This window comes from Papio anubis, chromosome 7 (assembly GCF_008728515.1).
Source record: "Papio anubis isolate 15944 chromosome 7, Panubis1.0, whole genome shotgun sequence".
NCBI lineage: Eukaryota > Metazoa > Chordata > Mammalia > Primates > Cercopithecidae > Papio > Papio anubis.
Window position 1 is genome coordinate 42,896,086 of NC_044982.1, and position 15,964 is coordinate 42,912,049.

General features: G+C 44.3%; 1 protein-coding gene and 1 non-coding gene across 11 annotated transcripts in view; both read left to right on the forward strand.

Annotated features, from left to right (window-relative positions):
- Positions 1-11,092: 11,092 nt before the first annotated feature.
- LOC116276293 lies at positions 11,093-11,306 on the forward strand. Its single transcript, XR_004185710.1, has one exon. It is a non-coding gene; the product is annotated as a small nucleolar RNA U3 (small nucleolar RNA).
- A 3,684-nt stretch (positions 11,307-14,990) lies between these two features.
- WDR89 (WD repeat domain 89) overlaps positions 14,991-15,964 on the forward strand; it is a 67,278-nt gene continuing 66,304 nt past the window's right edge. For 2 of the 10 annotated variants that reach the window (XM_009211715.4, XM_017961236.3), the window contains exon 1: positions 14,991-15,125. The gene's annotated coding sequence lies outside the window, so the exon portion shown is untranslated. Of the gene's footprint in view, positions 15,126-15,238; positions 15,353-15,439; positions 15,632-15,964 lie in introns of those variants that run through there. The other 8 variants (XM_017961237.3, XM_017961238.3, XM_017961230.3 and 5 more) reach the window with 6 other exon arrangements.

Genomic DNA, 15,964 nt, shown 5'->3' on the forward strand with positions numbered 1-15,964 from the left:
TCTGGCTGTTATCCATCCTTTAACCCCCGTTCAGGTCCCAAAGTCTCCATCAAGTATTCTTGAATTACTTTTTTTTTTTTTTTTTTTTTTTTGAGACAGAGTCTCACTGTATTGCCCACGCTGGAGTGCAGTGGCACAATCTCAGTGCACTGCAACCTCTGCCTCCCAGGTTCAAGCAATTTTCCTGCCTCAGCCTCCCAACTAGCTGGGATTACAGGCACCCACCACCATGCCCGGCTAATTTTTGTATTTTTAGTAGAGATGGGGTTTCATCATGTTGGCCAGGTTGGTCTTGAACTCCTGACCTCAGGTGATCCACCCACCTCAGTCTCCCAGAGTGCTGGGATTACAGGCGTGAGCCACTGTGCCCGTCCTGGCCTTCTTAATTACTGTCTTATAATGCTTCCTGACTGAAATAGAATCAGAGCATAATGGACAAACTGATTGGTGAGCAAGGAAGAAAAACAAGCCTTTGTTTCTTGGGGGAGGGAGAGGGCAGGACTGGTAAGAGAAAATGTCATGTTGTCCTTCTATACAGCCACCCACACACAAAACCTCAACCAAACAAACCAGCATTATCAAGGGCATGGAGCCATAAATGACAAACTGGGGCAACGTGTTGCTTTTTGCCTTTCCATAGAAGAGGCCATTGTCTTTGCTTTTATTTAAGCATCAAATCCACTGAAGTGTATTTATTTTTTATGCATCTGTTTCTGCCATTAGACAATTCATTGAGGAACTGAGGATGTCTTATTCATGTTTCTATACCCACTAGCACACCATAGGTGCTCAATATATTTCCTTAAAGGAATGTGAGACTGGCATGTGTGAAGCTGGGGAGAAGGCTGTCAGATGAGCTCAGAAGGCAGGCTGAGGCCTGATTTAAAAGAGTGCAATGTGGCGATTTAAGGCTTGTCATGTAGGCAAAAGGAAACAGGGAAGCTAGAAAGGTTTCTTTTTTTTTTTTTTTTTTTTTTGAGATGGAGTCTCACTCTGTCACCAGGCTGGAGTGTAGTGGCGCGATCTCGGCTCACTGCAACCTCTACCCCCCGGGTTCAGGCGATTCTCCTGCCTCAGCCTCCTGAGTAGCTGGGACTACAGGCGTGTGCCACCATGCCCGGCTAATTTTTATATTTTTAGTAGAGACGAAGTTTCACCATGTAGGCCAGGATGGTCTCGATCTCTTGACCTCATGATCCGCCCACCTTGGCCTCCCAAAGTGCTGGGATTACAGGCGTGAGCCACCGCACCCAGCCATTTTTTCTTTTTTAATTTCATTTGAAATTAAAAAAAAAAAAAACTGCTCTACACATTCAGAGAAACCTGTCTAGTAACGAATTATAGAAATGATCCCTGAAGGTAGTCTAAAGGTTTCTTAATAATATTAATTTTTTCCCAAGGCAATACATGTTTACATTTTTAAAAAGACATAATACAGGCCAGGCGCAGTGGCTCACGCCTGTAATCCCAGCACTTTGGGAGGCCGAGGCAGGTGGATCACAAGGTCGGGAGATTGAGATCAGCCTGGCCAACATAGTGAAACCCCGTCTCTACTAAAAATACAAAAAAATAGCTGGGTGTGGTGGTGGGTGCCTGTAATCCCAGCTACTCGGGAGGCTGAGGCAGGAGGATCATTTGAACCCGGGAGGCGAAGTTTGTGGTGAGCTGAGATTGAGCCACTGCACTCTTGCCTGGGTGACAAGGTGAGACTCATCTCAAAAAACAAACAAACAAAAAAGACATAATACTAACAGGCTTTATACGCATTTCCCTGCTCCACTTGTCTCCAGTTCTGTTGACCAGACAGCTGTCCTCAAGCTTTCTAGCTTTACCTACCTACACAGCCATATTTCTAAACAATGTTCTGTAGAGGAATTTTTGACTTGGGTAATTTTATTTTATATTTGTTTATTTTTTGAGACAGAGTCTCACTGTGTCACCCAGGATGGAGTGCAGTGGGGTGATCTCAGCTCACTGCAATCTCTGCCTCCCGGGTTCAAGTGATTCTTGTGTCTTAGCCTCCCAAATAGCTGGGATTACAGACATGCACCACCATATCTGGCTAACTTTTATATTTTTAGTAGAGATGGGGTTTCACCATGTTGGGCAGGCTGGTCTCAAACTCCTGGCTTCATGTGATCTGCATGCCTTGGCCTCCCAAAGTGCTGGGATTACAGGCATGAGCCACCGTGCCCGGCTGACTTAGTAACTTTGGATATTGACTTCCCATCATAGCAGATGAGGACTTTGTTCTACCATGGCCCATCCTCTCTGTTATTTTGAATGCCTTTTTCTGTCTTCTCTGTGGGCCTAAGATACTGGTATTTCGCATTATGTATCTTAGTGGGCACACAGTGGAGACTCGTGCTTCTGTTCTAGAACATGTTCTGGTATTGTTTCTTTGACAAATGTGTCTGTTTTCTCTCTTCTTTCTGGATGTCACATTAATTAAACCTCCTGAAGTAATCCTTCAAAAAAATTTTTTTGGCCGGGCGCAGTGGCTCACACCTGTAATCCCAGCACTTTGGGAGGCTGAAGCAGATGGATCACGAGGTCAGTAGATCAAGACCATCCTGGCCAACATGGTGAAACCCAGTCTCTACTAAAAATACAAAAATTAGCTGGGCATGGTGGCACGTGCCTGTAATCCCAGTTACTTGGGAAGCTGAGGCAGGAGAATCGCTTGAACCAGGCAGTCAGAGATTGCAGTGAGCCGAGATCACACCACTGCACTCCAGCCTGGGGACAGAGTGAGACTCCGTCTCAAAAAAATAAAAATAAATAAATAAATAAATTTTTTTCTTCTATTTCATGTCTCTGCTTTCCATACTTTTTTTATTTTTATTTTTATTTTTTCGGACAGGTTCTGGCTCTGTTGCCCAGGCTGGAGTACAATGGCATGATCAGAGTTCACTGTAACCTCAACCTCCTGGGTGCCATCGATCCACCAGCCTCAGTATCCCAAAGTGCTAGGATTACAGGTGTGAGCCACTGCACCCGGCCTGTCTTCTATAAATCTACTAAAATCTCTTCTCTCATTTGCTTTGTGCTTCTGGGTTTTTTTGTATTTGTTTTTTCCTTTGAGACAGAGTCTCACTCTGTTGCCCAGGCTGGAGTGCAGTGGCGCCATCATGGCTCACTGCAGCCTTGACCTCCTGGGGTCAAGCAATCCTCCTGCTTCAGCCTCCTGAGTAGCTAGGACTACAGGCATGCACCACCATGCCTAGCTTATTTTTAAATTGTTTGTAAAAATAGTGTCTCATCACGTTGCCAGGCTGGTCTCAAACTCCTTGGGCTCAAGTGATCCTCCCACATTGGCCTCTCAAAGTGTCGGGATTAACAGGTGTGAAACACTGTGCCTGGTCCTTCTGGGTTATTAGCCTTTTAAAAATTCAAAGCCAAGCTGGGAATGGTGGTGTGCACCTGCAGTCCCAGGTACAGAGGAGGCCCAGGTGGGTGGATGACTTAAGCCCAGGAGTTTGAGACCAACCTGGACAAAACAGTAAGATCCCATCTCAAAAAAAGAAAAAGAAAAGAAGAGAGAGGGAGAGAGAGAGAGATGGAGGGGAGGGGAAGGAAAGGGAAGAGAGGGGAGGGGAAAGGGAAGGGAAAGGGAATGGAAAAGAGAGAAAGAGGGAAGGAAGGAAGGAAGGAAGGCAGGCAGGCAAGCAAGGCTAGGTAACATGGCAAAACCCCATCTCTACTAAAAATACAAAAATCAGCTGGGTGTGGTGGTGCACACCTGTAGTCCCAGCTACTTGAGAGGTAAGGTGGGAGGATCACTTGAGCCCCGAAGGTGGAGTCTGCAGTGAGCCCAGGTTGCGCCACTGCACTCCAGCCTGGGCAACACAGCGAGACCCTGTCTCAAAAAAAAAAAAAAAAAAAAAGAAAAAGAAAATTTTTTATGGTCACCTTAGAAAATGAGAGAAAAGGCCGGGTGCAGTGGCTCATGCCTGTGTTCCCAGCACTTTGGGAAGCCCAGGTGGGCAGATCACAAGGTCAGGAGTTTGAGACCAGCCTAGCCAACATGATGAAACCCCATCTCTACTAAAAGTACAAAAATTAGCGTGGCATGGTAGCAGACACCTGTAATCCCAGCTACTCGCAAGATTGAAGCAGAAGAATCACTTGAACCCGGGAAGCAGAGGTTGCAGTGAGCCAACATTGCACCATTACACTCCGGCCTGGGTGACAGAATGTGACTCCATCTCAAAAAAAAAAAAAAAAAAGGTCCAGGTATGATGGCTCACACCTGTAATCTCAGCACTTTGGGAGGCCGAGGCAGGCAGATCACGAGGTCAAGAGATCGAGACCATCCTGGCCAACATAGTAAAACCGCATCTCTACTAAAAATACCAAAATTAGCTGGGCCTGGTGATACAAGCCTGTAGTCCCAGCCATTCAGGAGGCTGAGGCAGGAGAATTGCTTGAACCCGGGAGGCGGAAGCTACAGTGAGCTGAGATCACGCCACTGAACTCCAGTCTGGCGAGAGAGCGAGACTCCATCTCACAAAAATAAAATAAATAAATAAATAAATAAATAAGAATATGGGAGAAAAGCCAGGAGCAGCGGCTTACACCTGAAATCCCAGTACTTTGGGAGGCTTAGTTGGGCGAATCACTTGAGGTCAGAAGTTTGAGACCAGCCTGGCCAACATAGTGAAACCCTGACTCTACTACTCGGGAGGCTGAGGTAAAAGAATCGCTTGAATCTGGGAGGGAGGTTGCAGTGAGCCAAGATCATGCCCCTGTACTCCAGCCTGGGTGACCGAGTGAGACTCCGTCTAAAAAGAAAAGAAAAGAAAAAATAAAATGGGAGGAAGAAGCAAGACGCTCTTACAGTACTCCACTATTTAAACCAAGAGTTCATTGTAGGAGAGTTAAGGATTTCATCTTTATTTTTATTTATTTATTTATTTTTATTTATTATTTTGGGACAGAGTCTTGCTCTTGTCACCCACACTGGAGTGCACTAGCACAATCTCGGTTCACTGCAACCTCCGCCTCCCAGGTTCAAGCGATTCTCCTCTCTCAGCTTCCTGAGTAGCTTGGACTACAGGCATACACCACCACGCACAGCTAATTTTTCTGTATTTTTAGTAGAGGCAGGGTTTTACCATGGTGGCCAGGCTGATCTTGAACTCCTGACATCAAGTGATCCGCTGGATCTTTTAAGGCATTAAACATTGGTGCCTTAATACAAAGGGCTGGAAGAGGTGGAAAATGGAGGCATGCAAAGTTGGTTTCAAGCTATTGCGAAATCCAAACAAATCTGAAATAGGGTGTTATCCAGAGGGGGAGCAAGAGTGCATGAAAATGCTTTTTCTTCCCCACACAGTGCTATGAATGTGTGACTAAGCGCAGAGGATTAGGTTGAGGGTCAAAAGTGATGTTAAATCTTTTAATGTGGTTGACTGGGATGGTGAAGCCACTAACAGAGGGAACACAGAAGTTTTTTTGTGGACTTTGGGACACTTACATTTAGGAGAATCAAAGGGACTGAAAGAGAAATGGGATGGAAGAGAACTAGAGGATAGTGTGGTGTTTCCCAAGACATCCCCTGCTCTTGCTATCCCAGCATCTCCTAGACCTTCCCAAGATCCAGCAACCGGAAGTATAACACTAGTCACAAGAAGGCTAAGGTTGGCCTATATTCTAATTGCGGGTGATGTGGGGGTAAGATGGGGAGTATATGGGAACACAATCACAAACTAAAGCTTATATACTAACACTTTTTTGGGAAGTTCAATGTCAAGGAAGTTGGAGTGAGCAGAAAAGGGGAGTGAGGCAGGAAGGAAGAAAGCAAACACAAGAGAGAACATGAGGATGTGATACCAAGCTGGCCATACCTGTGTTAAATATTTTGAATATCCCACCCGGCAGCGTACTTATCATTGGCTGAAATTATCTTATATTGTTTTTAATAAAAATAATAGATATTGTCTGTTTGCCCACGAGAAAATAAACTACACGAGGACAGGGACTTCGTCAAATGTTGTCTCTCCAGGACTCAGAATATACCTGATGCATAATAGGTGATGAATAACATCTCTTGAATGAATCACGTTAAAGAGAGATATATTTCTAAATAAAACACATTCCATGTAATGTATTACTTTATGTTATTTGTGCAGAGTGGTTTCTGTTCCTCATTTTTTATCCTCCAATTACCTAATCACGCCCAGAGGCCTATTTGTACATAAGGAAGGAGAACCATAATGATAGTTTCATGTTACAGAGTCTTCTACCTGCAGGGCTATCATCTAATGCTCAAGGACCCAATCCTTGCTTTTCCTTATCTTAGCTGATCAAATAGGTAGTTAAGGCATCTGTATGGGGAAAGAGGGAGATTTATCTTCTGCCCTGAGCATTCTCGCAGGGGCTGAGGACAAAGGATATAATTTATCCCACTTATACTTAGGTATATATTTATGATTTTGTTTTTTGAAAGAAACAGTTTTCTTTTCACTGCACATTTTGCTTTAAGAAGTAGTCAAATAAGGTTTTTTTGTTTGTTTGTTTTAGAGACAGAGTTTCACTCTGTTGCCCAGGCTGGAGTGCAGTGGTGTAATCTTGCAATCTGCTCACTGCAGCCTCCGCTCCCAGGCTCAAGCGATCATGCCTCAGCTTCCCCAGTAGCTGGGACTACAGGCAAGCGCCACCGCACCCAGCTAGTTTTTTGTATTTTTTGTTGAGTCTGGGTTTCACCATTTTGTCGAGGATAGTCTTGAACTCCTGACCTCAAGTGATCTGCCCACCAGGGCCTTCCAATATGCTGGGATTACAGGCGCGAGCCGCTGCGCCCAACCCAAATAAGTTAGTTTTTTTTTTTTTTCTTAAGACGGGGTCTCGCCCTGTTGCCCAGGCTGGAGTGCAGTGGCACGATCTTGGCTCACTGCAGCCTCCACCTCCCAGGTTCAAGCGATTCTCCTGCCTCAGCCTTCTGAGTAGCTAGTACTACAGGTGTGCGGCACCGCGCCTGGCTAATTTTTGTATTTTTAATACAGATGGGGTTTAGCCATGTTGGCCAGGCCAGTCTCGAACTCCTGACCTCAGGTGATTCGTCCACCTCGGCCTCCCAAAGTGCTGTGATTACAGGCGAGAGCCACCACGCCTGGCCAAGTTTTTTATATTTTTTTAAATGTAGGAAAAGATTTGTGGGAAAAAAATTATTACACACTGCAAGCTTAGGCGAGAAATGACTATCAAAAGTAGTAAATTTTGTATTACAAATCAACTCTCATGTATCAATTTTGATATTTAAATTCAAAGGTAGGAAAATGTTAATTAGATGAATATATTCATGATTGAGACTATAATCTACTTAATGTTCCTTTTATCATCTACTCAAACCTAGGAGTAAATTTCACTTCATTAGCCTCATAGCAATCATCTGTAATCATCTGATTACAAATGCACTCAAGCTGCAGGCTTTCACTGTGACTCTGTATTTTATATCCTTCATCATCAAAACATGTTTTTAAAAATGGGAGAAAACATGGCTTTGTTTCAATGCGTTATCATTACTGCATAGATAATACATTCCTGGCAATCATCAGATCCATCTTTAAAATGCTTGGCTTATCTTAGGATATCATGTTATCTAGCGTAACAAATTTAACCTAATGCTTAGAAAATTAAATCCAACTCTTTTTTTCTTTTGTTGTTTTGCTCTTTCACCCAGGCTGGAGGGAAGTGGCACAATCTTGGCTCATGGCAACCTCCGCCCCCAGGGTTCAAGCGATTCTCCTGCCTCAGCCTCCCGAGTAGCTGGGATTATAGGCGCCCGCCACCACACCCAGCTAATCTTTGTATTTTTAGTAGAGACGGGGTTTCACCATGTTGGCCAGGCTGCTTTCCAACTCCTGTCCTTAGGAGACCCACTCGCCTCAGCCTCCCAAAGTGCTAGGATTACAGGCATTAGCCACCCCACCTGGCCAGATCCAACTCTTACTAAATACTTTTCTAGGATATAAGATGAGAGAGTCAAATATGTAAATCCAAAAACAAGCAGGCAATGAGTAGGGATATTGGTATGATTAGGACTCATTGGTATCTGAGTCTGAGGCAAAGTTCCAGAAGGCCTACAAAATAAAACAGAAGCCTTTCACATTTCTTTTATAGCTCAGATAGTTTTGTATTACTGTGTCACATACATCAGTTAGAGATCATATGATAAAAAAGAAGAAGCCAGGCCATCTCAAAAAAAAAAAAAGAAAAAAGAAAAAATCCTAAAAACACCACATTAGTCTGGTAGTCTTTTTTTTTTTTTTTTTTTTTTTTTTTTGAGATGGAGTTTTGCTCTGTCACCCAGGATGGAGTGTAGTGGCACAATCTTCTGCAACCTCTACCACCCAGTTTCAAGCAATTCTTCTGCCTCAGCCTCCTGAGTAGTTGACATTACAGGTGCACCACCACACCCAGCTTATTTTTGTATTTTTAGTAGAGATGAGGTTTCACCATGTTGGCCAGGCTGGTCTCAAACTCCTGACCGGAGGTGATCCTCCCGCCTCAGCCTCCCAAAGCGCTGGGATTACAGGTGTGAGCCACCGTGCCTGGCACTGGCAGTCTTATTTCACATAAATTCATATCAACTTCACAATAACTCTCTTTTAAGTATTAAATAAATTTACATTTCTTTGCCTATAATTTTCTTCGCCTCTAATTTTCTTCTTTTTTGTTTTGAGACAGGATCTGACTCTGTCACCCAGGCTGGAGTGCAGTGGAGCGATCTGGGCTCACTACAACCTCTGCCTCCTGGGCTCAAGCAATCCTCCTGCCTCATCCCCCAAGTAGCTAGGAATACAGGCATGAGCCACCACGCCCTGTTAATTTTTGTATTTTTCTGTAGAGATGGGGTTTCACTATGTTGCCCGGGCTGGTCTCAAACTCCTGAGCTCAAGTGATCCATTGGCCTTGGCCATCCTAAGTGTTATGATTACAGGCGTGAGCCACTGTGCCCGGCCTGCCTATAGTTTTCATCCATTGCATTTAAACTTTCTTAATTCTACTTCCTGGCTGGTGTACATTCCTAGTCCTGTCATTAATTTTTCTTTTTTCCAAGGATCATTTTCAACAATTAAAGGCCTCAGCAAACATATACTTTTTTGGGCTGGGCGCAGTGGCTCATGCCTGTAATCCCAGCACTTTGGGAGGCTGAGGTGGGTGGATCACTTGAGGTCAGGAGTACGAGACCAGCCTGGCCAACACGGTGAAACCCCCTCTCTATTAAAAATACAAAAATTAGCTGGGCAAGGTGGCAGGCACCTGTAATGCCAGCTACTCAGGAGGCTGAGGTAGGAGAATCACTTGAACCTGGGAGGCGGAGGTTGCAGTGAGCTAAGATTGTGCCACTGCACTCCAGCCTGGGCAACAAAGGGAGACTCCATCTCAAAAAAACAACAAAGGTCAGATGTGGTGGCTCATTCCTGTAATCCCAGCACTTTGGAAGGCTGAGGCAGGTGGATCACCTGAGGTCAGGAGTTCGAGACCAGTCTGACCAATATGATGAAACCCCGTCTCTACTAAAAATACAAAAATTAGCTGGGCATGGTGGCATGCACCTGTAATCCCAGCTACTTGGGAGGCTGAGGTAGGAGAATCACTTGAACCTGGGAGGCGGAGGTTGCAGTGAGCCGAGATCTCACCATTGCACTCCAGTCTGGGCAACAAGAGTGAAACTCCGTCTCAAAAAAAAAAAAAAACAAAAAAAACCCCACCATATCCTTTTTTGTCATCCTTCCTGTAATCGCACAAAGTAAGGGGTATACATAGAGGAAGGGTTGGAACTTCAACTAACAATTCCTGAATGCCTACACTGTGCTATTTTTTTGTTTATTTTGTGCTTATTTTTATTGTTACTTAATCTTCATAAAATCCCTGAACAGGAATTATCACTTGAGTAATTTGGAGTTTTGAGGAAAATAAAGTAACTTGTTCAAAATCACATATCTGGCTTTGAGTAATAGTGCTTATTGAAACATCTGCTTTGGGCCTGCTATGATGGCTCATATCTGTAATCCCACCACTTTGGGAGGCCAAAGAGGGAGGATCGCTTGAGCTCAGGAGTTTGAGACCAACCTGAGCAACATAGTGAGACCTCGTCTCTATTTAAAAAAATTTTTTTTAATTAAAGAAAAGTGTTCATGATATCATTTTTTTCTACCTTTTTTCTACCTTTTCTATACTAAAAAAGATTGTAAAAGTAAGCAGCCTGACAAATAGAATTAGAATAATATAGGTGCAAGGAGAGAGCAGAAGAAAAGAAAGTATAACTGGTTGAATTTAGCTTAGCAATAACTTTCTCAGCTCTTAGTTTATGTATATTTAGAACCAATCTTGTAGCACATGCTCCAAATCAACTACATATGAACTGGCAAATAGGTATTTTAAAATCTTTTTTTTTTGTCTGAGACGGAGTCTTGCTCTGTCGCCTGGGCGGGGGTGCGGTGGCACAATTTCGGCTCACTGCAATCTCTGCCTCCTGGGTTCAAGGGATTCTCGTGCCTCAGCGTCCTGAGTGGCTGGGACTACAGGCATGTACCACCATGCCCAGCTAATTGTTGTATTTTTAGTAGTGACGGGGTTTCACCATGTTGGCCAGGCTGATCTTGAACTCCTAACCTCAAGTGATCTGCCCACCTTGGCCTCTCAAAGTGTTGGGATTAAAGGCATGAGCCACCTCGCCCAGCATAAAATCTTAATTAAGAAAGATGTGAACGTGTTTTCACAGTATAAGGATCCCAAGCTGCTCCTCTTGGTCCTGGCCGGGTGCGGTGGCTCACCCCTGTAATCCCAGAACTTTGGGAGGCCAAGGCGGGCAGATCACCTGAGGTAGGGAGTTCAAGACCAGCCTGACCAAAATGGAGAAACCCTGTCTCTACTAAAAATACAACATTAGCCGGGTGGGGTGGCACATGCCTGTAATCCCAGCTACTTGGGAGGCTGAGGCAGAAGAATTGCTTGAACCCGGGAGGCGGAGGTTACGGTGAGTGGAGATCGTGCCATTGCACTCCAGCCTGGGCAACAAGAGCAAAATTCCATCTCAAAAAAAAAAAAAAAAAAAAAAAAATCGCCACAAAAATAAAGTATCAAGACCATATTTTCAAGGATCATTTCTACAGTTCATTCATTACTAGAGAAGTTTCTCTGAACATGCAGGGCACCGGAAACTATGAGGAAGAGGCACAGCATTCTCTTCTGACCCTGAAGCCAGCTTTTCTTGCTTCACTGCACCTGGCATTTGCCATTCATGATCATTCTCTTCCTGCAGGAGAGTAAGAGAGAAAGAATGCAGTCTGAGTGATTCCTGTCTAAAAAGTAATAAAATAAAATAAAAGTATGGTCCTAATTCTTATGTTTTGTTTATTTGTCTTGTTTTGTTTTGTTTTTGAGACAGAGTCTGTCTCTTGTTGCCAGGCTGGAGTGCAATGACACAATCTTGGCTCACTGCAACCTCTGCCTTCAGGGTTCAAGAGATTCTCCTGCCTCAGCCTCCCAAGTAGCTAGGATTACAGGCACCCACCACCACGCCCGGCTAATTTTTGTATTTTTAGTACAGACGGGGTTTCACCATGTTGGTCAGGCTGGCCTTGGACTCCTGACCTCAGGTGATCCACCTGCCTCAGCCTCCTAAAGTGCTGGAATTACAGGAGTGAGCCGCCGCACCTGGCCTCTAATTCTTAACTAGAAGACCCAGACACTGGTTTGTCAGATAGTCTGTCCTTTTTTTCTCCTCTTAACTCCATTTAGTGTAGCTATTTTACTATCTGTTCACTCTTTTAGCTTGAAAGTGGTGGGAAGAGAAAAAAAAAAAGAAAAAAGGAAAGTGGCATGAAGAGAACATACAGCTTAAACCAATCAATTTACCACTTTCAGCAGCTCTGTGAAAAGGTTTTCTAGAGGTGGGTGGGATTTTTGATTAACATAATTATCGGTTTCAGTGCTAGCCCTGCCTCTTCGTCAACTTTTATCTTTCTAAACTAAAAAGGGTAATAATAGTAAAGTGCATCTTAAAACTGGAGGAATGAAAACAGCACCACCTCTTATCTTTAGAGGAGCAGTTTGGCACACTGACTGGTATAAACCAGCTGGCACCCTTCACAGGATGTTCTCACCACCACCCACCCTCTGGTTTCAAAGGCAGTCTTGTTGACGTTTTCAGAAACTCTAGAGCTGGTGGCTTCCAGAAGTACTCCTTACATAGTAGAGGCATGCATGCATGCCTAGGAGTGGGCCTTACATGTACTGGGAAACCTTCAAGAGGCCCTGGGATTCCAGATTTGGGCAAAGGAATATGGTGCTTAGGATTGGAGCCAGAGACTTCAAAAAGAGAGTATTATTAGGTCAGGGTCTTAAGGACTAGCCAGCGGAATGAGGCAGAAAGTTAGAGAGCCAGGCTGGAATGGAGTTTGAGAGGGAGAGAGCCAGGCTGGAATGGAGTGTGAGGTTAGGGCTATTCCTGTTAAATGTATTTTATCAGAGGGGGTTTAGTGAGCCAAGATTGCACCACTGCATTCCAGCCTGAGCTATGGAGCAAGACCCTGCCACAACAACAAACAAACAAAAAAAAAATAAAAAGAGGGGAAAATAGGATTAGCTTGTACATCTTGTATGCTTATACTGACCCACTCCCACAAATATAAGACTGTCAAACTAAAGGAATTGAGGTAAAAATTAATATAAGTAGAGTTTATTTAGGTCAAATTTGAGGACTGCAACCTGGGAGACACAGATTAAAGTTGCCTTGAATATATGCTCTGATTAGCATCATATATTCAGGTGGGTTTTAAAAAGTGGGGCAGTTCCTATATTGGTTCATTAAAATAACATAAGCTATTGATTGGCGATACACTGTTCTTTGTATCACAAATTCCAGGAACATGAAGATAATGGGTGAGGGTCCTACTCCGCAACTTTAACATTTTAGGTAATTTATCAGCTAGTCTGGCAACTACAGGGAAAAAAAGAATAAAATGTGTTTATCATATATATACGATATATATACATATATATACATGATATATATATATATACACACGTGTTTATGTAGATCACTATGACAGAGCCTCGCTCTGTTGCCCAGGCTGGAGTGCAGTGGTGCGATCTTGACTCACTACAACCTCCACCTCCGTGGTTCAAGTGGATTCTTCTGCCTCAGCTGCCCGCGTAGCTGGGATTACAGGCGTGTGCCACCATGCCCGGCTAATGTTTGTATTTTTAGTAGAGACGGGGTTTTACCATGTTGGTCAGGCTGGTCTCAGAACTCCTGGCCTCAAGTGATCCACGTACCTAGCCTCCCAAAGTGCTGAGATCATAGGCGTGAGCCTCCACACCTGGACAGAATAAAATGTCTTTAAATAGTTACCCCTGGGTGTTGAAACAATCTGTGCAAAATTACAACTGATGAAATTATACCTGAGGAAATTATGATAGTGAAAGAAATCAGACCTAACCGATTCCATCTTGCTTCTAACCTTTAAGCTGTCCTTGTTCATTCCTGCACGTAGGCCAAGCTAACTTTGGGAAGGAATTCAGTTCATAGTTTGACTATGAAACAAAATTGATGACATGGCCAGGTGCGGTGGCTCACGCCTGTAATCCCAGCACTTTGGGAGGATGAGGCAGGTGAATCACAAGCTCAGGAGTTTGAGACCATCCTGGCTAACACGGTGAAACCTCGTCTCTACTTTAAGTTTGTATTACATGTAAAGTAGGAAAAAAATACTAAAACTTTTCGAAAGCAAAAAGTCTACTCAGGAAGTTTTTTGTATTTATTAATGGTTTTACTTTTGCTAGACACAAACATGAAATACTGCTAAATTAGCTCACAGAAGAGTTCAGGATTCTATCGAGTCAGGAAAAGCCTGCCCTAAACTGTTTTAATAAAGGCTGATAATAGACATTATAATACAATCTTTAATAACATACAATGTGTATTCCTCCTGATGGTGGTCATTTTAAGCATAGCCCTATTTTCCTGTGAAGACAGCGGCCAGTTCTGCTTCATGTCATATCAACACTTGACTCGTGTAAGCAGCTGCTACCCATGCCATCGCAGTACACATAATCCCTAAATGTAGGGTTCAAATAATCGTAAATGGACACTAATATGAAAATCTGACTGTTTTGTTGTAACAGCAAAAGTTTTAGAAATAAATAATTTTAGTATCTACTTAGTAATCAGGAACAAACAGCATAGAGCCGGGCATAGCAGTAAACTGTTGGAAACACTAACATTTATTGTTTACGAACATACATGCAGTGTTTACACACTTCTTAAATGTTGTCTTTAATGCTGCTGATAAACCAAAGGATAAAAAGTCCAACGGAACACAACAAAACCACAATAAATGTCAACGGGTGTTATTAACAATATGGAAGAACTCTAGTAACAACCACATTTAAAGCGACAGGACGCGAAAGTTCCGGACTACAAATCCCAGAGTTCCCTAGAGTCGAGGCGGAGCTACCTTCAAACTGATAGCTTTTTCACCCAGTGACAGCCAGAAAATTCCTAAACCACATTCAGCCCGGCCAGAAGGGCTGGTTTCTTGGCGTGCGAACACTAAGGTATTACGTAGACTTTCTGAACATGAGTGGCAGTTTCAGGGCCTAAGTCTAACTACTAAATTATTTCTCCCCGCATTAGTCTCCTAGTGACCTTAATAACTCTCTACCCAACTCTGGCTCGGTGGAAACTCGAACGTCTAAATGCTAAAACTGACGTACATCAGTACCAGCGGATAAACGTAGTCGACCAGGGGAAAGGCGGAAACCGCCTTATTCTTGCCCTTTATTGGCCACGCATCCCACCAATGGGGCCATGACACTTCCGCTAACGAAATGTATGGCGTGGTGGTGTGAGAGTTGTACGTACGCTGGGTCTACGAAGGGGCAGCTGTTCTGCTCTCATCCAATCGGAAGCTAGCAAGAATTCCCCGGGCCTCTATGCCCCACAGCTTTCGCGTCGCGTTACGGCCCGCCTCTCTGCAGCCGACCAATCCTCTTGATTTTCTTGTGCGCATTACCCAATCAGAGAGGTCGAGGCGGGGTTCCAGTTCACCGCCCTAAGCCGCCGCGCAGCCTGCGTTTTCTCCGGTACAGGTTGAGGGCTGGCACCTGAGGTACATTTTGCTGGGCCAGGCTGGGCTGGGTCCCCGGGATGGGCAGCCCTCTCGACGAGCGGCGACTCCGTGGTTGAGTCTAGAAAGCTAAAGTCGCTGGACATCTATCGCAGGAGCTAGGAGGGACGTGGGAGGTCTGGTCGGAGTGTGCACGTGTTGGAGGTCTCGCCTCGCAGTGGGAGTCACCGGGTCAAACCTGCTGGCCCTGGCCAAAGAACCTTCTGCGGGTGAGGCTGCTGTTGCCGTTGCCGTTCCCAGCACTTCCTCTGGGGCATTTTTCAGTAAAAAAGCCAAACGCCCTTGTTCATTTTCAGGGAAAGACGTGTTTCCTCCTGCTCTTCACTCTCGGTGGATACTCTCTCCACCACCGTCTGAGTTTAGTATAATCCTTTCGTAGGCCAGAAAGCAGATTTTCTCTTGGGAAGAGACGTCCCGTAGTATGGGATTTGGTAGGATACCAGCAACTGGTTTATTATATCGTTTAAACCACATGGCTATCTAAAGAGGTAGGTACTGTGAGTGTTCTCATTTTCACGGGAAGAAGCAGTGTTAGACGTTACTCATTCTTGTGTTTTCTTTAGCTTGTCTCTGCCAAAATGCAGCCTTCAGCTTCCATGGATGTAAAATTAAAAGATGGTATAACTTGTAAAATGTTGCTCCTGTTTTTCTTTCTTTTCTTTTCTTTTTCGTGATGGAGTTTCACTCTGTCGCGCAGGCGGGAGTGCAGTGGGGCGATCTCGGCTCACTGCAACCTCCGCCTCCCGAGTTCAAGCGATTTTCCATCCTCAGCATCCCGAGTAGCCGAGTTTATAGGCTTTTGGCACCACGACCGGCTAATT